This window comes from Dasypus novemcinctus, unplaced genomic scaffold (genome assembly GCF_030445035.2).
Source record: "Dasypus novemcinctus isolate mDasNov1 unplaced genomic scaffold, mDasNov1.1.hap2 scaffold_119, whole genome shotgun sequence".
NCBI lineage: Eukaryota > Metazoa > Chordata > Mammalia > Cingulata > Dasypodidae > Dasypus > Dasypus novemcinctus.
This window is the reverse complement of record NW_026688148.1, coordinates 396,111-421,603: the sequence shown is the minus strand read 5'-3', so window position 1 is coordinate 421,603 and position 25,493 is coordinate 396,111. Positions and strand designations below refer to the sequence as shown.

The 25,493-nt window shown below is 36.6% G+C and overlaps 1 long non-coding RNA gene across 2 annotated transcripts in view; it reads left to right on the top strand.

Moving 5' to 3' along the window:
* The window catches only part of LOC131277499 (uncharacterized), a 131,885-nt gene extending 108,605 nt beyond the window's left edge, over window positions 1–23,280 (top strand). Inside the window, exon 6 of one of the 2 annotated variants that reach the window (XR_011648188.1) lies at window positions 23,051–23,280. This is a non-coding gene — a long non-coding RNA (uncharacterized lncRNA). Of the gene's footprint in view, window positions 1–4,847; window positions 5,000–23,050 lie in introns of those variants that run through there. The other variant, XR_011648187.1, reaches the window with a different exon arrangement.
* Window positions 23,281–25,493: the final 2,213 nt, after the last annotated feature.

Below are 25,493 nucleotides of genomic sequence, written 5' to 3'. Positions count from 1 at the left end.
AAAATAGACTTAAATGCAAAATAATTGTGAGAGACAAAGATGGACACTACATATTAGTGAAAGGGATAATCTTTCAAGAAGGATGAACAATCATATATATTTATGCTCCTAACAAGGGAGCCTCCAAATACATGAGGTAAACATTGGAAAAGCTAAGTGAAATAATAGAAATAATAGATGGACAGAACATCTCAAAAGAGAATCAATAAACAAAAACTCTGAACAGCATATTAGAGGAGCAGGACTTAATAGACATATACAGATCATTACACCTGAATACAGCAGGGTATACATTTTTCTCAAGTGCATATGGATTGTTGTCCAAGATAGACCATATGCTAGGCCACAAAGAAAGGCTCAAGGAATTCAGAAAGATCAGAATCATAAAAAATAATTTCTCTGATCACAGGGGAGTGAAGCTGGAAATCTACGAGGACCAGACCCAGATTTCACACCAAGATATGGACATTAAACAGCACACTCTTAGAAATACAGTTGGTGAAGGAGGAAATTTCAAAAGAAATTAATAACTACCTTGAAACTAATGAAAATGATAACACAACCTACCAAAACTAATGGGATGCAGCAAAGGCAGTACTGAGGGAAATTTATAGCAACAAATTCATACAACAAAAAAGAAGAAAGAGCAAAAATTGAAGAACTAACTGCACATTTGGAGAAATTAGTAAAAAAGGAAATAAAAAAGCAACCCCACAGTAAGAAGAAAGAAAGAAAGAACAAAGATAAGAGCAGAACTAAATGAAATAGAAAATAAGGAAGCACTTGAGAAGATAAACAAAACCAAGAGCTGGTTCTTTGAGAAGATCAATAAAATTGACAAAACCTTAGCTAGACTAACAAAAAAAGAGAGAAGATGAAAATACACAAACTAAGAAGGGAGAAAGGAGATATCACCACTGATCCCACAGAAATAAAGATGATCATGAGAGGATACTTTGAAAAACTATATTCCAACAAAAATGACAATTCAGAGGAAATGGACAAATTCCTAGAAACACATAAGCAGCCTGTATTGATGAAAGAAGAAATTGATGATCTCAACAAACCATCACAAAGAAAGAGATAGAATCAGTCATTAAAAATCTCCCAACTAAGAAGAGCCCTGGGCCAGACGGCTTCACTGGTGAATTCTACAAAACATTCTGGAAAGAACTAATGCCACTCTTGCTGAAACTCTTCCAAAAAATTGAAAGAGAAGAAATATTGCCTAACTCATTCTATGATGCCAACATTACCCTGGTAACAAGTCAAACAAAGGCATCACAAGAAAGGAAAATTACAGACCAATTTCTCTAATGACACCAAAATGCTCAACAGAATACTTGCTAGCCATATCCAACAACACATTAAATGAATTATACACCATGACCAATGGGATTCATTCTGGTTATGCAAGGATGGTTCAACATAAGAAAATCAATCAATGTAATACACCATATAAACAGATTGGAGGAAAAAGTCACATGATTATATCTACTCATGCAGAAAAAGCATTTGACAAAATACAGCAAACTTCTTGATAAAAACACTGCAAATGTTTGGAATACAAGGAAAATTTCTGAACATGATAAAGAGTATATATGAAAAACCCACAGCCAACATTGTTTACAATGTTGAAGTCCTAAAATCTTTCCCTGGAAGATCAGGAACAAGACAAGGATGCCCACTGTCACCTCTTTTATTTAACATTGTCTTGGAAGTACTTGGTCGAGCACTGAGGCAAGAACCAGACATAAAAGGCATTCAAATTGGGAAGGAAGAAGTCAAAATTTCATTATTTGCAGATGACATGTTCCTATACATAGAAAACCCTGAGAAGTCTACAAGAAAGCTTTTAACTCATAAATAAGTTCAGTAAAGTCGCAGGTTACAAGATATATGTACAAAAATCAGTAGCATTTCTGTACACCAATAATGAGCAATCTTTTGATGAAATCAAGAACCAAATACCATTCACAATAGTAAATAAATAAATTAAATACCCAGGAATAAATTTAACTAAAGAGGTAAAAGACTTATACACAGAGAACTATACAACACTGTTCAAGGAAATCAAAGAAGATCTAAAGAAATGGAAGAATATTCCCTGTTCATGGATAGGAAGACTAAATATTAGATGTCTATCTTAACAAAACTGATGTACAAATTCAATGCAATCCCAATAAAAATCAACACATCATTCTTTAAGGAACTAGAGAGACTAACTATGAAATTTATTTGGAAAGGAAAGAGGCCCTGAATAGCCAAAGACATATTGAAAAAGAAAAATGAAATAGGAGGAATAACAGTACTTGACTTCAAAACATACTACAAAGCTACAATAGTGAAAACAGCATGGTATTGGCACAAGGAGAGACACAAAGACCAGTGGAACCAAATTAAGAGTTCTGATAGAGATCCTCATATATATAGTCATATAATATTCTATAAAGCCACCAAATCCTCTCAACTGGGAGAGAATGGCCTATTCAACAATTGGTGCCTGGAGAACTGGATATCCATATGTAAAAGAATTTAAGAGGATTACCAACCCACGCCTTATTAAAAAATCAACTCAAGATGGATCAAAGACCTAAATATAAGCGTCAAGACCATAAAGACTTTGGAAAGCAGTGTAGGGAAGCATCCACAGGACCTTGTAATAGGAAATCACTTCATGAACTTCACACCAAAAGCACGAGCAGCAAAAGAACAATAGATAAAAGGGACTTCCTCAAAATTAAAGCCTTCTGTACCTCAAAGGAGTTTGTCAAGAAAGCGAAAAGAGAGCCAACACAATGGGAGAAAATATTTCATAACCATATATCTGATAGGAGACTTATAACCTGCATATATAAAGAACTCCTATATCTCAAAAATAAAAAGACAAACAACCCATTTTAAAAATGGGGAAAAGATTTAAACAGACACTTCTCCAAGGAAGAAATACAAATGACCAAAAAGCGCATGAAAAAATGCTCCAGATCTCCAGCTATTAGGGAAATGCAAATCAAAACTACAATGAGATACCATCTTACTCCCATAAGATTGACAGCTATGAAAAAAACAAAAGACTACAAATGCTGGAGAGGATGTGGTGGAATGGGAACACTCATCCACTGCTGGTGGGAATGCAGAAGAATCCAGCCCTTCTGGAGGACAATTTGGCAGTTTCTCCAAAAACGAGCTATAGATCTGCCACATGACCCAGCAATTCCACTGCTGGGTATATACCCAGTCGAATGGAAAACAAGGACACAAACTGATATATGCACACCAATGTTCATAGCAGCATTATTCACTATTGCCAAAAGTTGGAATCACCCAAATGTCCATCAACAGATGAATGGATAAATAAAATGTGGTATATACATACAATGGAATACTACTCGACTTTAAGAACAAATACACTAAAACGCATGGGATAACATGGTTGAATCTTGAGAACCTTATTTTGAGCAAAGCAACCCAGGCATTGAAGGACAAATACTAAATGACCTCAATGAATTACTGTGATCTAAAACTTTTGTGAAGACAAGCTTAATAATTAGGGAAAAAAGGTCAAAGGATATAGACACTGAGGAAAAGATGGAAGAAGTTGCCTTGCCAATTTGCACATTTATTGCAGTGATGGAAGGCAAAATATTAAAAACAAAGCTTTTATATCTTTTAATTTTTTGATACCCCAATTTATTTTTACCTTAATTTTTCTAAAAATTAATATGTATTCTATATCTAACCTTTAAACTCATCACTATATTCTATTTTACTATTAATGGAACCTGGCAATATATTAGGCTTCATTTTTTAAGAAGTTTTGGAGCACAGAGAGGTTCAACAATGGCAGGGGAGGAATACTGGTGTGGGGTGTTATTAACAGGGGACACATGGTTGGCAGGGAGTTCTCTGGGTATATATCCAGAGTACATAAAAATGGATATTTTCATAGTGGTTACAATTAAAAACAACTGAGGGAGTGCTGAGTTCCTAGCCAGGGGAGCTCTATCACATTCCCTAAAGGAACAGCAACAACCCCCCAAATGCAATGGCAAAGACCAAAAAAGGAAGATCCAACAATGAGACCTTGACTAATGACTGTGCTTGTGAACCTGTGCACCTGAAATAAGAACAAGGCCTAGAGCTGCAGGGTGCCTAAGAGTTACCTCCTGAGACCCTCCGTGTTGCTCAAATGTGGCCAGTCTCAAAGCCAAACTCAGCATGTAAATGTGTTGCCTTCCCCCCAGCATGACTCCCGGGGATGAGCCTCTCTGGTGCTGAGGGATTACTACCAAGTACCAGCTGATGATGTAACTAGAAAATGACCTTGAATAAAAGGGTCAACTCAGACCAGCAGAACATCTCAGTCTACATATAATACCCAGAGTTAAAAAATGCTTTTTGACCTGAATAAAAGGGGGAAATGGAAAGGACAAATGAGTTTATATGGCTATGAGTCTCCAAAAAGAGCCAGGAGGGTATCAGAGGGGTCACCCTTATGCACACCTCAGCAGAGTCCTAAAGACAGATAAAGTAGATACAACCTCAGATATTGGTTCTTCTGAGGGCCAGAGACCCACAGTTTCTATTGTCATGGCAGATGGAGTTCAGTCCCATGTCAGTTGGCCCTACTTTGCAGTTTGTGTTTCTGTACGATGGAGCTGGATTCAGATATGATCTTTGTTCACAAACCTCTCCTGTTACTTTTACTGGATCTGTAGTTGGTGCTGGGGTTTAATATATACCCAGGGGACTTGAATCTCTAGACTGACTATGTGATAGCCAGGCCCTGAGCCTCAATAGACTTGCAACTCCTACACTCTGATTTATTGGACTTATCCCCCCCTCAGCTAATATGGAGGTAAAGAAGGTCAACCACCACACCATGGAGCCAAGAGTGCCTTCACCTGAAAGCAGGAGAATTGCAAGCAGCATCCATGTGGAATCTAAGCCCTCTCTTGATATAGATATGGAGTGGACACAACTATTCCAGGTCCACAGGATGGAGGATTTTAGAGTATGGATTAGAGTGGACTTACTGATAATCTATTCATGAACTATTGTGGTTAGTAATCAAAAAAATGTGGCATTGGTGTGGAGAAAGTGGCTATGGTGGCTGCTGGTGGTAGGGAGTGTGAAGAAGAGATGTGATGTGGGGACGTTTTTGGGACTTGGAGTTGTCCTGAGTGGTGCTGCGGGGACATTTACCAGACATTGTATGTCCTCCCATGGCCCACAGAGTGGACTGTGGGAGAGTGTGTGCTATGGTGTGGACCATTGATCATGAGGTGCAGCAGTACTCAGAGATGTATCCACGAAGTGCAGTGAATGTCTCATGATGTTGGAGGAGGTTTTTGTTATTGGGGGAGGAGTTGGGTGACGGGGTTGGGGGTATATGAGAACCTCATATTTTTTTAATGTAACATTAAAAAAATAAAGAAAATAAAAAGGGCCCAAGCAAAAAAGGAAAAAGATTTAGTGCTGCCTAAAATATGAGTGGTTATATCCCTATTATCAAATATCAACTAGTAAAGGAAAATTCCTTGAAATGTATGGAATGATCTTTCCTCAATTGTAATTTTAAAAAATTAAACAATTGTAATATATTACAAAACCTAGCATTCAGTATGCTTTTATGATTATTCACAGGTTTAGAATTTTATTCAAGAAAAATCCATTTAACCTCCTATAAAAGAAGCAAAAAGAACTTTTCTGGAATAAAATATAATGGTTTCAATTTTATTTAGCTTAAATGTAATCTCCCTACATTTATGGAATATCAATTAAATAAATTAATATTATATTTATTAAACCTTTAAGATGCTGAAAGTTCTAAATCCATGTTTAATGGAATAAAGTTAAAAAAGGAAATGTAGGTCTACCCTCTCTGCAATGAATGAAGTAACTTAATAGGTTAAAAAAAAAAGATTTTGTGCTGGGAAATCAAGCCTTGGAAATAGATGAAGAAAAAGGCCACACTAGAAAATATTAGTGTGTGTGAACACAGTCTACTGGCTATAGGTTTTCCAACTACCTTGAGACAAAACAAAAGGTCATTGTGATTATAAAGCTAGAATATACAAAGTTTAAGGGTTCCTATTTGGAATGATGGAAAGGTTTTGGTAATGAATGGTGTTGATGGTAGCACAACATTGTGAATGCAATTAACACCACTGAAATACATTTCTGAATGTGATTAAAAGGGGAAATGCTAGACTGTATAGCTGGTAACAGAAAATTTTTTAAAAAGTCCATGGAACTATACTACACAGTGACTGCTATGTTAAACAATGGACTCTAGTTAATGGTAAAATTGTAAAAATATCATGTTATCACTTGTAAAAAACATTCCACACCAATGCAAGGCATTGGTGGCAGAGTGGTGTATAGGAACCCTGTATTTTTTGCATGGTTGTTCTGTAAACTCACAAATACTCTAATAAACAAGATTTTAAAAATGAATAAATTTGTGGGGACATTGCTGTATATATTGACTAAATCAAATAGCAGGATATGGTAATTAAAGGTAAGTTTGAGTCAATTTTTCAAAGACCTTAAAGGTCAGTAAACCTTATTTGTATATTATTCATCAAGTAAAAGGAAAGTCTTCATAAGAGGGATGTGGTTTTGTTTGAATTTTTTTTTAAAGATGTGTGTCTAAACAATGTAGTAAAATTTAAAACAGAAACCACTTTAATCCAGAAATGATGTTAAAAAAATAAATGGATAGACAACCAGCAAGATGACAGGAGAGTAAGGAGCCTAGAGTCAGCTCATGCAGCAGGGCAGTTAGTAATCACCCAGAGCTATCTGAAGCTCCTGTTTGGGAGCTCCAGGAGACCAGAAGAACATCCTCCAGTATCCTTGAAAGAATGGAAGGAGGAGACTACCCACCTGCAGAGAAGATTCATGAGTAAAGTACTCCATGTCCTGGAGGCCGGTGACAATCCTCCACTGGCATTTCAAGCCACCCTAGGAGCTAATCTGTGGCTAGAATTGGAGGCTCCACTTCCCAAAAAACAGGGGAGGAAGAGATAGTTGGGCATCAACTTCAGCTACTGATTAGTAAATTTGGCAGGCTAAATTATAACCCTAAGAACAGATAAAATTTGAACATGTCCAAGTCAGAAAGAGGCCAGACTCTGCCCCTGCCATGAGGGGAAGCAGGGTGCACTGAAAATCTTAGTGCTGGCAAGGGAAGCCTTCTTTCCATCCAGATCAGATTGCAGCTCTATCCTAAGCCCCAGCCTCACCTCCAGCAGGGAAGAAGCAGGGGGGACCTGTGCCAGCCTCTCCTGTTAACTGCAGGTATATTTGGCTGGACAGAGTTGGAAGTCTACCTGGGCAAATGTGGTCAGTTTAGACCCACACAGCCTAGATTGCTGCCCACACCTGTAGCCCCATCCACATCTCAGGCAGGGGAGAAAGGGACATGAAGCTTCATCAGTCTCTTAGGCAACTATAGTCTAGGCCTGCATGACTTGGATTACTACACTTGGCTGTGGCTCTGTCACTACCCCTGGCAAAGGAGAAAGTTGGGAGAAGCTTCATTGCTCCCTGGGGCAATGAGAGAAGCATGAGCTTCTACAGCTTAACAGCATCAACTATATTCTTGGCACCTATACACAACCAGCAAGGGAGAAAGGGCAAGAAGCCCTAAACTGAAGAGAGAAACTGCACCCAGAATAAATGCATCTATTAAGCCACATGCCAAGACACCAACAAAAAATTACAATCCACACCAAAAAACAGGAAAATATGGCTCAGTTAAAGGATCAAGATAAGCTTCCAGATGACATAAAGTAGTTCAGACAACTAATCATAGATGTTCAAACAAATCTTCTTAATAAATTCAATGGGATGGCTAGAGAGATTAAGGATATTAAGAAGATATTGAATGAGCACAAAGAAGAATTTGAAAGCTTACATAGAAAAATAGCAGATCTTATGGGAATGAAAAGGGTAGTAAATGAAATTAAAAATACATTGGAATCATATAATAGCAGATTTGATGAGGCAGAATAAAGGATTGTTGAGCTTAAAGAAATGGCCTCTGAAAGTGAACATACAAAAGAACGGCTGAAGAAAAGATAGGAAAAAATAGAACAAATTCTCAGGAAACCGAACAACAGTAAGAGACATGAAAACATACATGTCATGGGTGTCCCAGAAGGAGAAAAGAAGGGAAAAGGGACAGAAGGATATTTGAAGAAATATGGTAAAAAATTACCCAACCCTATTGAAGGACATAGGTAGCCATGTCCAAGAAACACAATGTACTCCTATCTGAATAAATCTGAATAGACCAACTCTGAGACACATGCTAATCAGAATTTCAAATACCAAAGACAAAGGGAATTCTGAGAGCAGCAAGAGAAAAGTAATGCATAACATAAGGGACACTCAATAAGTTTAAATGCTGATTTCTCAACAGAAACCATGGAGGTAAGAAGACACTGGTCTGATATATTTAAGATACAGCAGAGAAAAACTTACAGCCAAGAATCTAATATCCAGCATTATTGTTTTTCAAAAATGAGGACTAGTTTAGAATATTCACAAATAAACAGAAACTGAAAGAGTTTGTAAACAAGAGACCAGCTTTGCAGGAAATACTAGAGGGTGTGCTATAGCCTGAAAAGAAAAGTCAGGAGAGGGAGACTTGGAAGAGAGTCTAGACATGAAGATTATATCAGTAAATGTAATTAAAAGTGTCAAGAGAGTGATGAAAATAATATATGACAGATAAAACCCAAATATTTAGGGATAAACTTAACCAATGATGTAAAGCAACTCATTGGTTAAAAAAAAAAACAAATTAATTAGAAGAACATTCCAATGTCACAGATTGGAAGACTTAATATCATTAAGATGTCAATTCTTAAATAAAAGTAAAAATTTTAAAAAGGTGTTTCACTCAAATTGATATACAGATTCAATGGAATCCTGACAAAAATTCCACCAGTACTTTTTAAATAAATGGAAAACATAATTATCAAATTTATTTGGAAGGTTAAGGGGTCCTGAATAGCCAGGACCTTTAAGGAAAGGAAATTTTCCTTTTCCTTAAAAAGGAAAAACAAAGTTGGGGGACTCTCACTTCTGGGCTTTAAATCACATTACCTAGCTACAGTGGTAAAAACAGATGGTACTGGCATAAAGACAGACACATAGACCAAAGGAAGAGAATTGATGGTTCAGAAACAGACGTTAACATCTAGGGTCAAATGATTTTTTAACTAGCCTATCAAACCCACCCAACTTGAGCAGAACAGTCCAGTCAACAAACAGTGCTGGGAGAACGGGATATCCATAACCAAAAGAAGGAAAGAGAACCCCTATTGCACATCTTATATAAACATTAGCTCAAAATGGATTAAACCTAAATATAAAAACAAGAACAATAAAGCTTCTAAAAGAAAATATGGGAAAATATCTTTAAGACCTGGTGGTAGGTGGTGGATTCTTAAAGGAAATAGGAGGACTGAGATGGACTACTGATATTTAATGTATGTGGAGGTTTTAATTAACTAGTGTAAAAGTGTGGACATGTATAAAGTTGATGGTAACACATTTTAGTGAGTAACAGCTGGTTTATAAATAGGAATGTGGCTGAAAAGGGCAATCTAGGAATGTAAATGCCAACTAAAGAAAGCTAGAGAATAATTTAGGGACTGAATAATACAGTAAACCCAGAGGTGGGTGAGAATTGTAGTTGATGGGACAGATTCAAGACTGTTCTTTGTGAGCTAAAGAGATGTACATCACTATTTGTGGGGGTGGAAATGTGGAGAAACATGGGAAAAATACAAATGGAGTGACCTATGTAATGTGCTTAACAGTAATAATGTAATATTCATACATCTATGCCAAAGATGTACTGTGTTGATAATGGGGGAGTATGGAAAAAGTGTGCCAAATGTACACTATGGTCCTGGTAATAATCTGATGATATTATCTCATCTGTAAAAAATGTTCCACCACAGTGTGGTGTGTTGATAGAGGGGTGTTGTAAATGGGAATACTACACATGTGCATGATTGTTTTGTAAATTTACTTCTGTCATAAAAAATGTATTTAAAAAAATTAATAGGATGGGTTAGGGGAAAATATACCAAATGTAAGATAAGGAATATAATTAGTAATAAGATTTTGACAATATTCTTTAATAATTTGTAACAGGGTGGTGGACTTGGCCCAGTGGTTAGGGCATCCATCTACCACATGGAAGGTCCGCGGTTCAAACCCCGGGCCTCCTTGACCTGTGTGGAGCTGCCCATGCACAGTGCTGATGTGCACGAGGAGTGCTGTGCCACGGAGGAGTGTCCCCCCCGTAGGGGAGCCCCATGCTCAAGGCGTGCACCCCGTAAGGAGAGCCGCCCAGCATGAAAGAAAGTGCAGCCTGCCCAGGAATGGCACCACACACACGGAGAGCTGACACAAGATGATGCAACAAAAAGAAATACAGATTCCTGTGCCGCTGACAATAACAGAAGCGGACAAAAACGACACAGCAAATAGACACAGAGAACAGACAACCGGGGGGGGGGATAAATAAGTAAATAAATAAATCTTTAAAAAAATAATTTGTAACAAATGTCTCACAACAAAGCAAGGTGGTGGTGGTCAGTTGGTAGATGGGACCCCCATATGATGTTATGTATGTTTGCTTTGTAAGTTCAAACCTTTACTATATGTTAATTGTTTATGTATGGTCACGTGTAAATGATATAAAATAATAATGGGGTGTGTTGGGGGAAAGATACACCAAATGTAAAATACTTTGGCTAGTAGTAATATTTTGAGGATGTGCTTTAATCACTAGTTAAAAATATTTCACAACAATGTGAGGTATTTAGGGTAGTATGAAGTATGAGAGCCCTGTATAATGTTGTACATGTTTGTTTAGTAAGTTCACAATTATTACTATACTCTTATTGTTTATATATGTATGTTTATATATGAATGGATATCCTTCAATAAATTTTTTAATGGGTATATTTATATATATGAATGAATACATGAAGAGCTTATTAATTTTTGAGATTATATTTTATACTCTACTTAATTTTCACATTCGGCTCCATTCATTTATAAACAACTTTTTAAGAGCACATTATACCTCTTAGAGAAATAATATTACTTAATTATTTGTCTTTGGACATGAAATCAGTTCATGTATCCATCCTTATTTATTTAATGAATATTGTGTTTGAGGTCCTACAGTACATATCAGGAATATAAAATTAAAAATACATTGCAATCAAGAACTTTGTTGGCTAGGAAGAAACAAGCAAGCCCCCAAAAAAGTAGAAGTTGTTTAAGGGTTAGCCATATGTTCTCCCATCCATGCCTAATTATGGCACTGCAGGTTGATGGATGTGAAATGGTTTCAGGCCATCTCTGTGAATCCTCTCTTCATAGTAACCATGTGCAGATAAGTACCTAGACATGTGAAGAAAAGGGAATAAAGTGAAGAAAAAACAATAAAGGTAAGGCAAGCAATAGAAATGTAACAAGCATTTAATCAGGATCATTAGAGAGCAGTTTTGGGTAAGAGAGTCATGATGCATTTAGCAGAGATTTAAAGATTAATTAACATGGGTTTGAAAATGAGCATAACTCCTTAATTTCAGAGAAAACTTTCATAAAGCCCATCAGGTCATTTAAGAATGGATATGAATAATGTTGAGGTTGCCAGTTACAATAGCTGGGTAACCAATGTTTCATTGCACTGTATCTCAAGGGGCCTGGTGCATTTTTCTTCTTGCAGGCAGCCAGTGGGAGTCCTTCAAACTGGGCATCATTGAATATGCTTGGAAAAGCAACCTCTAAGCACTGAGTCACTTGGTGGTGGAGTGAAACCCTACTCTGTATCTGCAGGGGACTGTCCACCAACATAATCCTCTGAAAGAACCCCCAGATCAATGGGAAGCTATACCAAATGTAAGCAATAGACCATATTACTAGTCATATTTTGATGATTTTTTGAATAATCTGTAACAAATATTCCAAAACAATACCAGGTGCTGGTGGATGGGAAATGTATGGGAATTCTGCACATTATGCATGAATTTTTGTAAACTCACAACTTCTCTAAAAAATATATATTTTTTAAAATGTTCAATTCTGGTCCAGTCATTCTGGAAATAAATCCAAGAGTACCTATCACATTGTTGAGCTTGCAAGCTGCTTCTCTCTGCACAACAGAATTCACTGTCTGGTCTGGATGTTGGGCTCAGAAAACTTCTGTCTACTCTGACCTATTTTGGAAAAGAGAAGTGTGCCCTGCCTTTTTAGGCTGGATTTTTCCTGAGAGACTGCCAGGTTTGGAATAACGGCTACTTATAGAGTTTCAAGAGTGGGGTGATAAATCTGGATACTGTGCTCAGTGTGATCATTGACTCACTCACCTTGGAAAATTATTTCTTTCCTCAGAAATAAGTTTCTCCATATGTCAAGTGAGGGTGTTAATACCAGTTTCTTGATGCATCTAACTTATCTTGTCATGAGGAGTTGGAAACACATTTACTGCAAAATATGATAATTTAACAGGACCCATGAACTGTGAGTCCAGAAGATGGCTTTGAGTTCCTGGTGGCCATGATGATAGTAAGAGACATTGGGCTCACCAGGTGCCAAGCTCTGTTCTGAGATCTTGACCTCTAAGGGACTATTTAGTGCAGTAACCCACCCAAGGGGACTCTAGGGGAGAGACAGAATTTGATCACAGGAGCTCACAGCCCAAAGTTCTCTGTTTTTCCCTAAATTCTGTTTAATGATAAATTGCTATATTTTGAGTTTTAGTTTTAGGCTTCCCAACCTATGCTGATACCTTGGAGAATACAAAAAGTATGTTCTTTATGTTAATCCATTCCTGTGGATGTGGATCTAGTTTAAGTAGAAACTTGGTGAGAAGAATCTTAAGATGTGACTCACCTCATCCAGGGTGGGCCTGCTGAGTTGTCTCTTCTAACAGTTTTAGACTTAAAATCTATTTTATCATATTATTATTGCTACTCCAGCTCTCTTTTGTTTTATACTTGTACAGTAAGTTTTTGCAATCCTTTCACTTCCAACCCATTTACACCTTTTAATTACAATTATTGGGTAAACAGCATATTTTATCCATTCTGCCAATCTGTACCTATTGATTGGAGAGTTTAATCCATTTACATTTAAAGTAACTATTGATAATTCAGGACTTATGTCTGCCATTTTGCTATTTAGTCTTTGTAAGTCTTATGCCTATTTTGTCCCTCACTTCTTCCATTAATGTCCACTTATATATATTATAATTTCATAGTCATTTGGTTGGTTATTTTTTGTATTATATCATATTAAGTACCTTCTCATTTCTTTCTCAGTTTATTTTTCATGTTTTCCTATGGCTACCAAGGGCTAAAATTCACTCTAAATATGTAGCAGTCATATTTGATTTGATACCAATTTGACTTCTATAGCTTACAGATAGAGTGTTCCTATACCCCTCCATTCCCCTACCTTTTTTGTACTTGTTACAACTTATATTGTTTTTAAAATAAAATCCATAGATAAATCATTACTTTCTTTGCATTTGCATTTTAACACCTTTAGTATATGAAAAGAGGAGTTACATACTTAAAAATACAATACAATAATACTCTTATTTATAATTATTCTTATGGTTTGCTTTGTCTGATGACTTTAATGCTTTATGCCACTTTGAATTGCTCTCTAGTTTCCTTTCCTTTCAAACTGTATAATAACCTTTAGCAGTTCTAGTGTTGATAAAGTTCCTCAACTTTTGTTAATCTGAGAATGTCATAATCTTTCCCTCATTTTTAAAAGAATGTTTTTCCAGATATAAAATTCTTTGTTGGCAGTTATTTCCTCTCAATATTTTAATTATTTCACCCCACTGCCTTCTTGCCTCCTTGTTTCTTATGAGAAATTCATGTGGGCTATGGGTGGGAGGCTCTGTGTCTCTTCAGAGATAACCTAAGCTCTCTGACTTGTGGGTGTGATGGTAGAAGGCTGCAGTCCTGCCCTTGGTAACAATGGCAAGGACTCCAGTCCCAGGAAACAGTTGAACAATGCAAGGTCTATAAACTTTAAGTATTTAGGGGAAATGCAAACTAAATATGCTAAAAGCTTACCTAGAATGTCTGAAGTCCATGCTAAAAGCTTACCTAAGATGTGGAAGATATATATGCTAATTGAAGCCTATTGAGAACTGAAACAAAGGGACCATTCGGCCTTTCCTCTCTGTATAAAAGGGATTCAAAAATCTTGTTTGGGGCTCGGGATTCAAACAGAAAGCTCCCGAGTCCAGTCAGCCATCAATAAACCATTTTTCCTTCTCAAAATCATTCCTGAGTCCTGGCCTCTCTATACGCAAATAATTGAAACTCTCTCAAATTCTACAACATTTTTGGCAACCACGAAGGGATAACAAACGAAGGCCAGAGATGGTAGCATTTTGCTGCCCCTTCCAAATCCCTGAGGAAGCCAGGAGGACTCAGGTGAACCCCAAATCTGGGTGCCCCTGGATTAAATTTAATGCAGAAAAGATGTGGGCTCCACCAGAATCTTCCCGACAAAAATTGAGGGCAATGGAAGGTCTGAAGAGAAAGATTCTGGGAACAAAAAAGATCTCTGAACATGGAAGAAGGAAAGACTCCCCGGGTGAGCACAGTCTGGAAAGCCCTAGCTTTAATTGCTAGGAAGGGGAGGCTGATCACCTCCTGAGAGAACCCTAGTAGCCCCAGAAAGTTGGGGGGAAGCCGTTCTCTCTAGGCTTGGGAAAAGGAGAAAAACTGGGGAAAAGTCCTGGTGTTTTGGGTTTGTCTAACTGCATGTTAGAATCTGGTACTAGTCTTATATCCACTAAAGGAGTGGAGACTTGATTTTAATAAAAAGGGATGTTTATAGGTTCAAGTCCTAACATCCTTGAAATTGGTCTAGATTAAAAAAACAAAAACAAAACAAGGATTAGGTTAGTTTTCACATAAAGAAAAAAATGTTGATTTTTGTAACCTGGTGGCCTGCTGCCTCAGTCTCCCACTCCTGGGTTGGACAGCAGTGGAGGAGACCATCTTAGGCCAGTCCTATGGGCAGTGAAAGGATGCCAAGAAGGAGCTAGGTTGGTGCCATTTCACACTAAATTCTATTCCTTATTTAACAAAGGGGAACAGGTAAAAACTAAAATGATTGAATGTCATAGAGGAAGCAGTTAAATCATAAACTTTTGTCCTGGAAAGTTAGATCTCAGATAAGCTGTAACTTCTGGAGTATCCAATCTATGGAAAAACAGAGGAAGAGCTTGTATGCTAGGCTTAGGGGTATAAATTGTGTCATTTTTCTATGTTCAGGGCACCAGCCATATCTGGCTCTGTGCCCCTTCTTGCAAGATTGAGAATAAATTCTTTTCTTTTCCACAATCTGGTGAGCCTTATTTACTTCCAGAAGATTTCTTTCCAACAAAATAAAGGTAATTAGTGGCTCTATTAACAAATTTCAGTAAGTAAAGAAAAGTCCATAAAAACTATGGAGAGATCTTTCCTGGGTTATGATTAAATAAATTAAATAATTGTGTAATGTGTTTTAAAACCTGGTAGTCAGTATGCTTTTAAATTATTCATTTTCATAATTAAACAAAGAAAAGAAGTTTTAGCTTCCTGTAAGGGAAAAAGAGAACATTCCTTGCATAAACTATAATGGTTTCAATTTTATTTAATGTGAGTGTAATCTCCCATAGTTAATTTATAAACTAAATTAACATTATGTATGAAATCTTTAGAGTAATGAAAATTGTAAGTTCACATTGGTGAAATTAGGCTAAAGGAAAAAGATTGTAGATATGCTCTCTTAAATAAATAGAGGAAATTTCTTTGGTAATTGTAATTTAATAAGTTTATTTAAACATGAGGTGTCTAGTCAATGTGGTTATAGTCAATTATAAGGAGTTGGTAAAACATCTGCCAAACTGAAAATGTTTAAATAGTTCTACTTCTAGAAGTCATTGTTAACTAAAACTTAGATTGGTATTGGTAGCAGAAATAACTTAATGATAATAAAACCTGTCTGAAGGCCACCACAAAGTACATATTTAAGTAAATGGTAATAAAAAGTTATCTTGATTCTATTGGAAATCTTCTGTTTTCATTTTAACAATGAAAAATAATATTTTTCCTTTATTACTAAAGTAAAGTACCTACTGTTATCTTCATAGTAAAATTGTGTAAGTAAACAGTCATTTGATATATGTGTTGCATTAAGTTGTTTAAAATATATATAAAAACAAGGAATAAACTTTAACATTGTCAAACTCTTGTGCATTCAAACCAGGCCTTGAATACATTACAGGTGGCCTCTCCATGTGAGTTATTGGCGACGCTGGCCACTGACCCCTCAATTAAAAATATTTGCTATATCAGCCTCTGGTTCTGCTCCTGAAGTCGATGGAAACTACGTTGCAGTTTCAAGCTCCTGCAGCAGCCAATAATGACTCAGTACAACCAAGTGTACAACGGATATCACCTCCAGACTGGCCCTGTTCCATAGTGCCAGAGAGCACTATGCACCAGGCTAGTAGAATACTGGAAAATCTCTCTAAGATCAAGGATACTGCGACTTGCTCACTGCATTGAAGAACATGCTAAGTGGAGCCATGATACCAGGATACTGTAAGTGAAACTTAAACACAAATGGCATTATGGCGTGCTCTCATGGAGAGATAACATGTAAAGTATTACAAACCTGAAACTCAAAACTAATAATTGCAACTCTGAATCCTTATGCATTAAGTAATACATTAGTTAATATTAAGTGCTGTACTTTTATCCTGTACTAAATATATGCCTAATAATTATAACATTATCTTTTCTATTTTGGATCAAGTGCAGAAGTATATTAGACTTGTTAATTCCTGGTAAAATCATTTTCTAAACAGTTAATGAACATGTCTATAAAATAAGGTGGCAGTCTCAGCCAGTCTCAGTCAACTTCTATATTCTACTGTACTCTGCTGTGTAGCAAAAGTGAGGCTTGCTTGCTGATGGTGAGTCACCTATTGAACAAGTCAAAATTGCTAGAAATTGTACAATTAAAACCAAGGTGTAAAAAAACCTTTATTCTGAAGTTCTGATCACTCCCACAGGTGAAAACTAAGAGAATTTCCAACTTAGTGTTCTAATCCTGAGTGAAGCCAGTTGCCCAAGGAGTGCCAGTTGACCAGGAGCATCTGACAGAGCGAATGAGTGCCAATCATTGAACAGCTTGGAATGTGTCTTCAGACAAAGCTAAGTGTCTGTTGCAATTTCTCTCTGAAGATGAATAACTTAAAAAAGAATATATATGCTGTTCCCACCAGCTTTTAAGGAGTGCCATCTTTATAGGCACCTAACCTTGTCTACCTCTGTAATCCAATGTCCTCTTTTAAAAATGGGTATTCCAAATTTTTAATTAAGTTTGTTTCTTTCAGAGTGAACATCTTATTAACCATATGAAAACTTCACCCAATTTCGTACAGAATGCCAGATCCATCTTCCTCCAGTTAAAATAAATTAAGAGTTTTACACCTTATTAGGCAATGACTACAGCCCATGGCCAGCAAGAAGCAGTTACAGAAAAGAGATCATCTTCCTTCAGCACCCCTTTTAAATTAAAGGTGTAAACTCTTCAAGGGTAAAATAAAATTAATAGATGGATCTGGAACCTGACTGGAAATCCACATGAGTGCCGGTGGCCGCAGGATGACTGCAGGAGGCCCCTGCCCCAGGATTCTGCTGTCCAGAATGAAAACTTCTAAACTTTTAAAAACACTCCTGGATGCTACACTAAAGATTGATAAATAATCAATCAAAACAACAAACAGCCATCCACCTCATAGCTCCAACAATAATTATGCCAAAGCTTAGCAAGTTAAACTTTGGCAAAGGGGGAAAATGGTGTGGGCTATGGGTGGGAGGCTCTTTGTCTCTTCAGAGATAACCTAAGCTCTCTGACTTGTGGGTGTGATGGTAGAAGGCTGCAGTCCTGCCCTTGGTAACAATGGCAAGGACTCCAGTCCCAGAAAACAGTTGAACAATGCAAGGTCTATAAACTTTAAGTATTTAGGGAAAATGCAAACTAAATATGCTAAAAGCTTACCTAGAATGTCTGAAGTCCATGCTAAAAGCTTACCTAAGATGTGGAAGATATATATGCTAATTGAAGCCTATTGAGAACTGAAACAAAGGGACCATTTGGCCTTTCCTCTCTGTATAAAAGGGATTCAAAAATCTTGTTCGGGGCTTGGGATTCAAACAGAAAGCTCCCGAGTCCAGCCAGCCATCAATAAACCATTTTTCCTTCTCAAAATCATTCCTGAGTCCTGGCCTCTCTATACGCAAATAATTGAACCTCTCTCAAATTCTACAACAAAATCAGCACTTAAAATAATTGAATCTCCCTTTTTCATAATGTGTTATTTTTCTCTTGCAGCTTTCTGAGCACTCTCTGTTGTACTCAGTAGTTTGAATAGAATGTGAAAGTACACTTTTCTCTTCAGGTTTATATTGCTTGCTTTTCCCTTGGCTTCTTAGATATGCATATTCATGTCTTTTGCCAAGTTTGGGAAGTTTTCTGTCACTATATCTTTAAATATTCATTCTGCCTCTTTGTGTCTTTCTTCTATTCCTGGGAATTTCATAATGTGTATATTGGTACACTTGATATTTCACAGGACTCCTATGCTATTTTACCTTTTTTATAATTCATCTTTCTCTCTACTCATCAGCCTTGCTCATTAATTTTCTTGTCTTCAAATTCATGAATTCTTTCTTCTTCCACTTCCAATATGCTTTGAGACCCTCCTGGGAAGTTTTCATTTTAATTATTGTGGTCTTCAACTCCAGTAGTTCTGTTTGGTTCTTTATAAATATTTTTATCCTTTAGCTTTTTCTCTGTATTTTCCTTCATCTCCTTGAACATATTGAATAACATTTTTTTTAAAGAATTTGTCTGGTATGTCCAGAGAAGTATGGTCTTCATTGCTGTTTCTAGAATTGTTTTTTCTCTTATGAGTTCCTCTGTTTGCAAGCATTTGAATGCCCCTCTGGACTTACACAGAGGCAGACCTTCCTTCTCCAGGTGTCCCACTGTAGGATTTAAAGCAGACAATTCCTTGCCACAGGCTGTCTGCCTCAATTGTTTTTTACACTGCTTTAGTTGTCTCAAGCTGCTTTTGCCTGTAGGACAAATTCTGGGAGGAGGGAAAAGCTGGATAGAGTTTCCCAAGAAAGCCTTTTCCTGCTGGATCAAGGCCAGGAACCACAAAACCAGCACCAGCCAGAGTAGCTTTCAGGGTAGAGGATCAGATAGAGGCCAGTAAGTATGTCAGGAACTTCTTTCATAGCTCCACAAAGCTATACTTTCTTGACTTGGTACCTTTCTACAAAATGTAGTCCAACTATCTTCCACAGGTCTGAGGAAGCATTCTTTCTTTAAGTCTCCTCTGCCACTTTTGCTGAGGATGGGGAGGCATGGAATAGTAATTGCCCTTAAGGCCATGCCCCCAGAGACAGAAAGTAGTTAATCAAAAAGCAGTGGGAAGCTTTGGGCCTGTGCTGTACTCCCTTCAATCTTGGGAACCAGGTTTTACATGTCTCTGTCTGGCACCAGCAATCTATGGCAGTGACTGGATCCCACTGCTGCCTAATGTGAGAGTGGGGGATGGGTGTCAGTAACCAGTGAGTAAAGAGAGCAATTTCTTGGTATTTACAAGGAATAAGTTTAAGAACATGTGTTTCTGGGGTACATATAGCTCCAAACCACCACACCATTTCAAAAATGGGTAAAAGACTTGAATAGACATTTCTCAAAAAACAACAAACAAATGACCAGAAAGCACATGAAAAGACACTCAAGCCATTAAAGATGCTTAGCCATTAGGGAAATGCAAATAAAAAACACAATGATATACCATTTCATATACCACTAGAATGGTTACTATTTCAAAAAATGAAAATTACAAGTCTTAGAGAGGATGTGGAGAAATAGGAATACTCATTCATTGTTGGTAGGAATGTAAAATGGTGCCACTGTGGAAAACATAGAATTAACATTTGGTCTGGCAATCGCACTCATGGGTGTATAGCCAAAACAATTGAAAGCAGATATCTGCACATCCATGTTCTTAGTGGCATGATGCCAAATGATGGAAGGAATCCAAGTGTACATTAATTGATGAATGGATAAACAATATGTGGTAGATACAGAAAATTGAATATTATTCAGCAACAAATGGGAGTGAAATTCTGACACAGGCAACAACAGGTTGTACCTTGAAGACATTATATTGAGTGAAATAATCCAAACACAAAAGGGCAAATATAGTATGATCTCATTGAAATAAGTAAAGTAAGGAAACTCATAGAATCAGAATTTAGAATGTAGGTTAATAGAGTGGAGGTAGGAAATAGGGAGTCAATGATTAAAATGTACAGAGGTTCTTTTTGGGATGGTGGATAGGTTTTGGTAATGGATGGTGATGATTTTAGCACAACATTGTGAACACAATTAACATCACTGAGTTATATATTTGAATATGGTTAAAAGTCAAAATTTTAGGTTGTATATATGGTAATAGAACAAAAGAGCAAAATGCAAGGCACAAATAAATATATAAGGCACTTCTTACAGAAAGTTCAAAAACAGGAAAAACTTTGCAATATTGTACAGGTGCTTTAAAAGGTGGTTACGTGTGGAGCTGGCCCATGTGCAGTGCTGATGCATGCAAGGAATGCCATGCCACCACGTGCAAGGAGTGCCACCCAGTGTGAAAGAAAGTGCAGCCTGCCCAAGAATGGTGTGCACACACGGAGAGCTGATACAACAAGATGACACAACAAAAAGAAACAGATTCCCATGATGCTGACAACAACAGAAGCAGACAAAGAAGATGAAGCAAATAGACACAGAGAACAGACAACCAAGGTGTGAAGGGAAGGGGAGAGAAATAAATAAATAAATCTTTAAAAAAATAAAAGGTGGTTAAAAATTAAAAACAAGAATTCAAATTCCTATAATGTCAGTTGTGTGGTAATTCCTGGGAAAAGTAAAGTATTGACCATTGGTATGGATTTGAGTTATTGGCTATATTTTCAATTATATGGGTGTTTGCCTTAATAATGTTTAAATTGACCATTGTGTTCTATGCATTTTTATGTTTACAAAAGAAAAAAATGGTTAAGAATAATATGACTCTGGAAGGGTAAAAAGGTGCAAGCTCAGTGGAAAACATTTTGGTAATTTCTTAAAAATTTCAATGTAGAATTACCTATGATCAACAGCCATTCTTCTAGGTATATACTTAAAAGAAATGATAACAGAATACCTAATATATTCTTAAACATGAATGTTCATGTCAGTATTATTTAAAATAGCCCAAAGGTGGAAACAACTTAAGTGTTCATCAAAAGATAAAAGGATAAATGGAACATAGTGTGTGTGTGTATATATATATATATATATATAAACATATTTAATGGAATAATAATAATGGAATAATATTCAGTCAAAAAAAAAAGAATGAAACTCTGATGCATGCTACAACATGGATGAATGAAACTATTATGCTGAAATAACTAGATACAAAGGACAGATATTCTATGATTCCAACTACATGAATAAGCTACATACAGGCAGAAAGTTTATTAGAGATTATCAGAGCCTGTATTGGGGAGAATGGAGAGGTATTGCTTAATGGGTATAGAGTTTGTACTTGATGTGAGGAAAAATTTAGGCAATGGTTGGTATTGATGGTAGCATAGCATTATGAATTTAATTAATACTTCTGAATTGTACACTTAGAGTTTTTATTGTATCCATTCCTTTTTCCTTTTTTTTTTTTTTTTTTTGCCCTATTTCCTTTACCAAGTTTTCAACCTCCTTGGGGTTTCCAATATAACTCTTCAAAATATGGAGAAATATCCCAGTAAAACCACAGACTGAGTCATTTAGATGCTGCCTTACCCTCTCACTTGTGCATAAAGTATTTTGGGTTCATTCAAATGTAGAGAGCAGTTTCTATGTGTTTTACATCATATATCATATTTTCTAAGAAGCAGCTATTATGCCATGCAAATAATGAATGTATCTTTTCCTAACATTCTAATGTCAAATTATTATATATATTTAATATGTTTCAGGGTAGTAAAATGCCATTATATAAAAAAGAACTTGATGGAAATTTTCAAGAGACATTGTGGTATTATATGAAGCAAGTTTAAGTCTCTTACCATCTCCATGGTATGGTGCTTTTCCTGACCACCATCATCTCTACTGGATTCCTGCATGAGATTCAGTCTGTTCCCCTGCTTCCAACATTAGTCCATGTATTTCATTCACAATGCAGCAGTCAAAGACATTTTTAAGATAAGTCATACAATAACTTCAAAACTCTCCATTGGCTTTCCATCTCATTCAGAATAAAATCCAAAATCCTTTAAAAAGTCAGTAGGTATTTTGGGGATATTAAAGTCTTAAATGGGAAGTTAAGACTTAAACTGTACAGAGTTTGGAACAGTGGAAATGTTTTGGCAATGGATGGTGATGGTGGTAGGACAACACCGTGAATGTAATTAAGAGCTCTTAAATATATATCTGATTGTGGTTAAAAGGGGAAATGTTAGCTTGTATACATGGCAATAGAATATGTATTTTTTAAATTCATGAATCTATACTACACAGTGAACCCTAAGTTAAATCACAGACTATAGCTAATAGTACAATTTTTTATATGTGCTTTCACCAATTGTGGCAAATGTACCACACCAGTGCAGGGTGTTGATAGTGACATGGTAAATGGATATTCTGTATTTTATGCATCATTATCTATAATCCCACAACTCTAACAACAGAAAAATTGGCCAGTAGGTTTCTACCCAAACTGACTTCACTTTTCCTCTGCACCTCATCTCATCCTAAGCTCTCACTTGCTAATTGGGATCCCTCCACAATGTTTTATATCTTTTCCATGTTCCCTCCTCAGTCCTGTATGATTGGAATATTTGTTCTCATATATTTGCAGGATGAATTCCTTCACATCCTTCAAGTGTTTTCTCTATCATGTCTGTCTTGGTTTGGCAAAGGGATACAGATGCAAAGTAACAGAAATCTGTTGACTTTCCCAATAAAGTCAGCTTTTGAAGCAAGGTGGTGAGTGATCTCTACCTGGATCTCAGGCCCAGCTGCTCTGCTCTCTTCACAAATTCAGCTGTAAGCTCTCAGGCAAATGTCTCTTCTCTCCCCAGGGCCTCAGCTGTGTTACCGTCTCCTTTCTGTCACATGGCAGGAAAAGAAATGAGAGCTCTCTCTTTCTGTGTCTTAACAAATGTCTATTTATATCAGACTAGCAAAGGGGTGAGGACTCAGATGAGTCACACCTACTGATGTAGTCCAATCAAAAACCCTAAAGCAGGTGTTATTTACAAGGGGTCAATGAGCTGGAATTTAAATTTAAAAAACATTATTCTTGTGGGGATGTGTTGGTATATTTATGATATATTTATTAAAATATATGTGTGATATATTTATTAAATAATACACCTTATAGTGTGGACTTCATAAGGGGTCTGTGGTTTTCACCTGACTGGCAAAGAGGTCCATGGAACAAAAAAGGTTAAGAACCCCTGCTCTAAAGCAATCTTACAAAATAATTTAATAATTATTTAATGCAGTTAAAGGGTATCACACCCAGAGGAATATATTAGTTTACAAACAATCTTTCTCTTTTTAGCATACATAAAATAATCTCAAACTGCCACAATCCCTTCTTAATGAGTACCTCCCTGGAAATCCCATTTAATATGGCAACACCTTCCCAACATCCTATTCTCCTAATTCTTAATTAATTCCTGTTTTTCATAACCTTGATAATACCGTCATACTATGTAACGGTTATTTAATGAATTTATATAATACCATAATGAAAAATATTATAGCATACATTATGATGTTTGTTGCTTATTTAATGACTTTACCTGCTAGAATGAAAATGAACTCCACATGGTAAGGGATTTATGTTTCTATTTAAACTTAACACATCATAAGTCCCAATAAGGATTTGTGGAATAAAGAAATGGAGAATTTGAATGAGAAAATTTCAAGACCTGAGAATACTTGTAACAGGGGAATGCAAAGATTTAACAAATGCTAGGCACAGGGACATTAATTAAGAGTCTATTTAATGAAGTTAGAGGTTCTTATTCCCTCTCCTTCATACTACACCCAGGAGACTAATTGCCAAATAACCACCCTTCAGTGGATACTGGAGGATTCTCTTCTGGAGAAACATCTATAGGAAAATGGTTCCCAAAAATGAGTGTTATAACAATCCACCTTTTGATAAGAATGAACCTTCAAAAATTTTCAGCATTGTTAAATACGAATGGATATATTGGTCACTCAAAAGGGTACTGGTGCAAAGTACCAGAAATCTGTTGGCTGTTATAAAGGATATTTATTTGGGGTAGAAGCCTTAAATATAATAAATAGAATGCCTTAAATAGCCCAAATCAAGGTACAATAAAAGGTACTTTCTTACCCAAAATTATTTGCCACATGTTGAAGCAAGATGGCAGGTGATGTCCATGGGGGTTGAGCCTTCCTTTTTCCTCTTAAGAGTCTGTGGTCCCTCAGCTGTAGGCTGGCATAAGGTTGTCTCTCAGGGTTTCTCCACTGCTCTGCTTTCCTCAGCTGCAAATTATCAGGCTCATCTCTTCCCAGGGCTTCTTCCATATGTATTTGCTGTCTCTCTTCCTCTTCATCTTCTCTGTCTCTACTTCTCTGTTCTTGATTGAGCATCCACCTATATAGCCCACCAGGGGGGTGGGGACTCAGCCCTGCACACCCTAATGACATGGTTGAATCAAAACTTTAATCTTGATTTAATAAAGCAAAAGTGAAACTTCTGAAGGACTCACACCCAGGGAAACAGACCAGTTAACAAACACAATCATCACCTCTCTTTGGAATGCATAAATAATATCAAACTGCCACATTCCACCCTCTGAATTCCAAAAAGACTTCACCATATTAAAAATAAACCCAAAACCTTAAAACAGTAATAATGCTAAGTACAAAATCACATCATAATCAGTTTCTAGAAATACAGTTTGTCTTGGGTCAAAGTTCTACCTGGCTGTTGGCCTCTGAAATTTACAAAACAATTTATCTGATTCCAATATACAAAGGAACAGGCAAAAGATAAACATTTTCATTACCATACAGAGGATTTGGGAGGGAAACATGTATCACTGGTACCCTACAGTTCCAAAACCCTGTAGGGTACACTTCATTATATTTCAAAGTCTGAGAGTCATTCTGTGTTTGTGTGTGTATTTTTTAATATATTTCTTATTTTTAAAAAACATTACATAAATGTTATATAAAAAGCAAGGGGGATTTCCATATACCCTGCTCCCTATATCCCCCACATTTTTCCACATTAACAACATCCTTCAATTGATTAA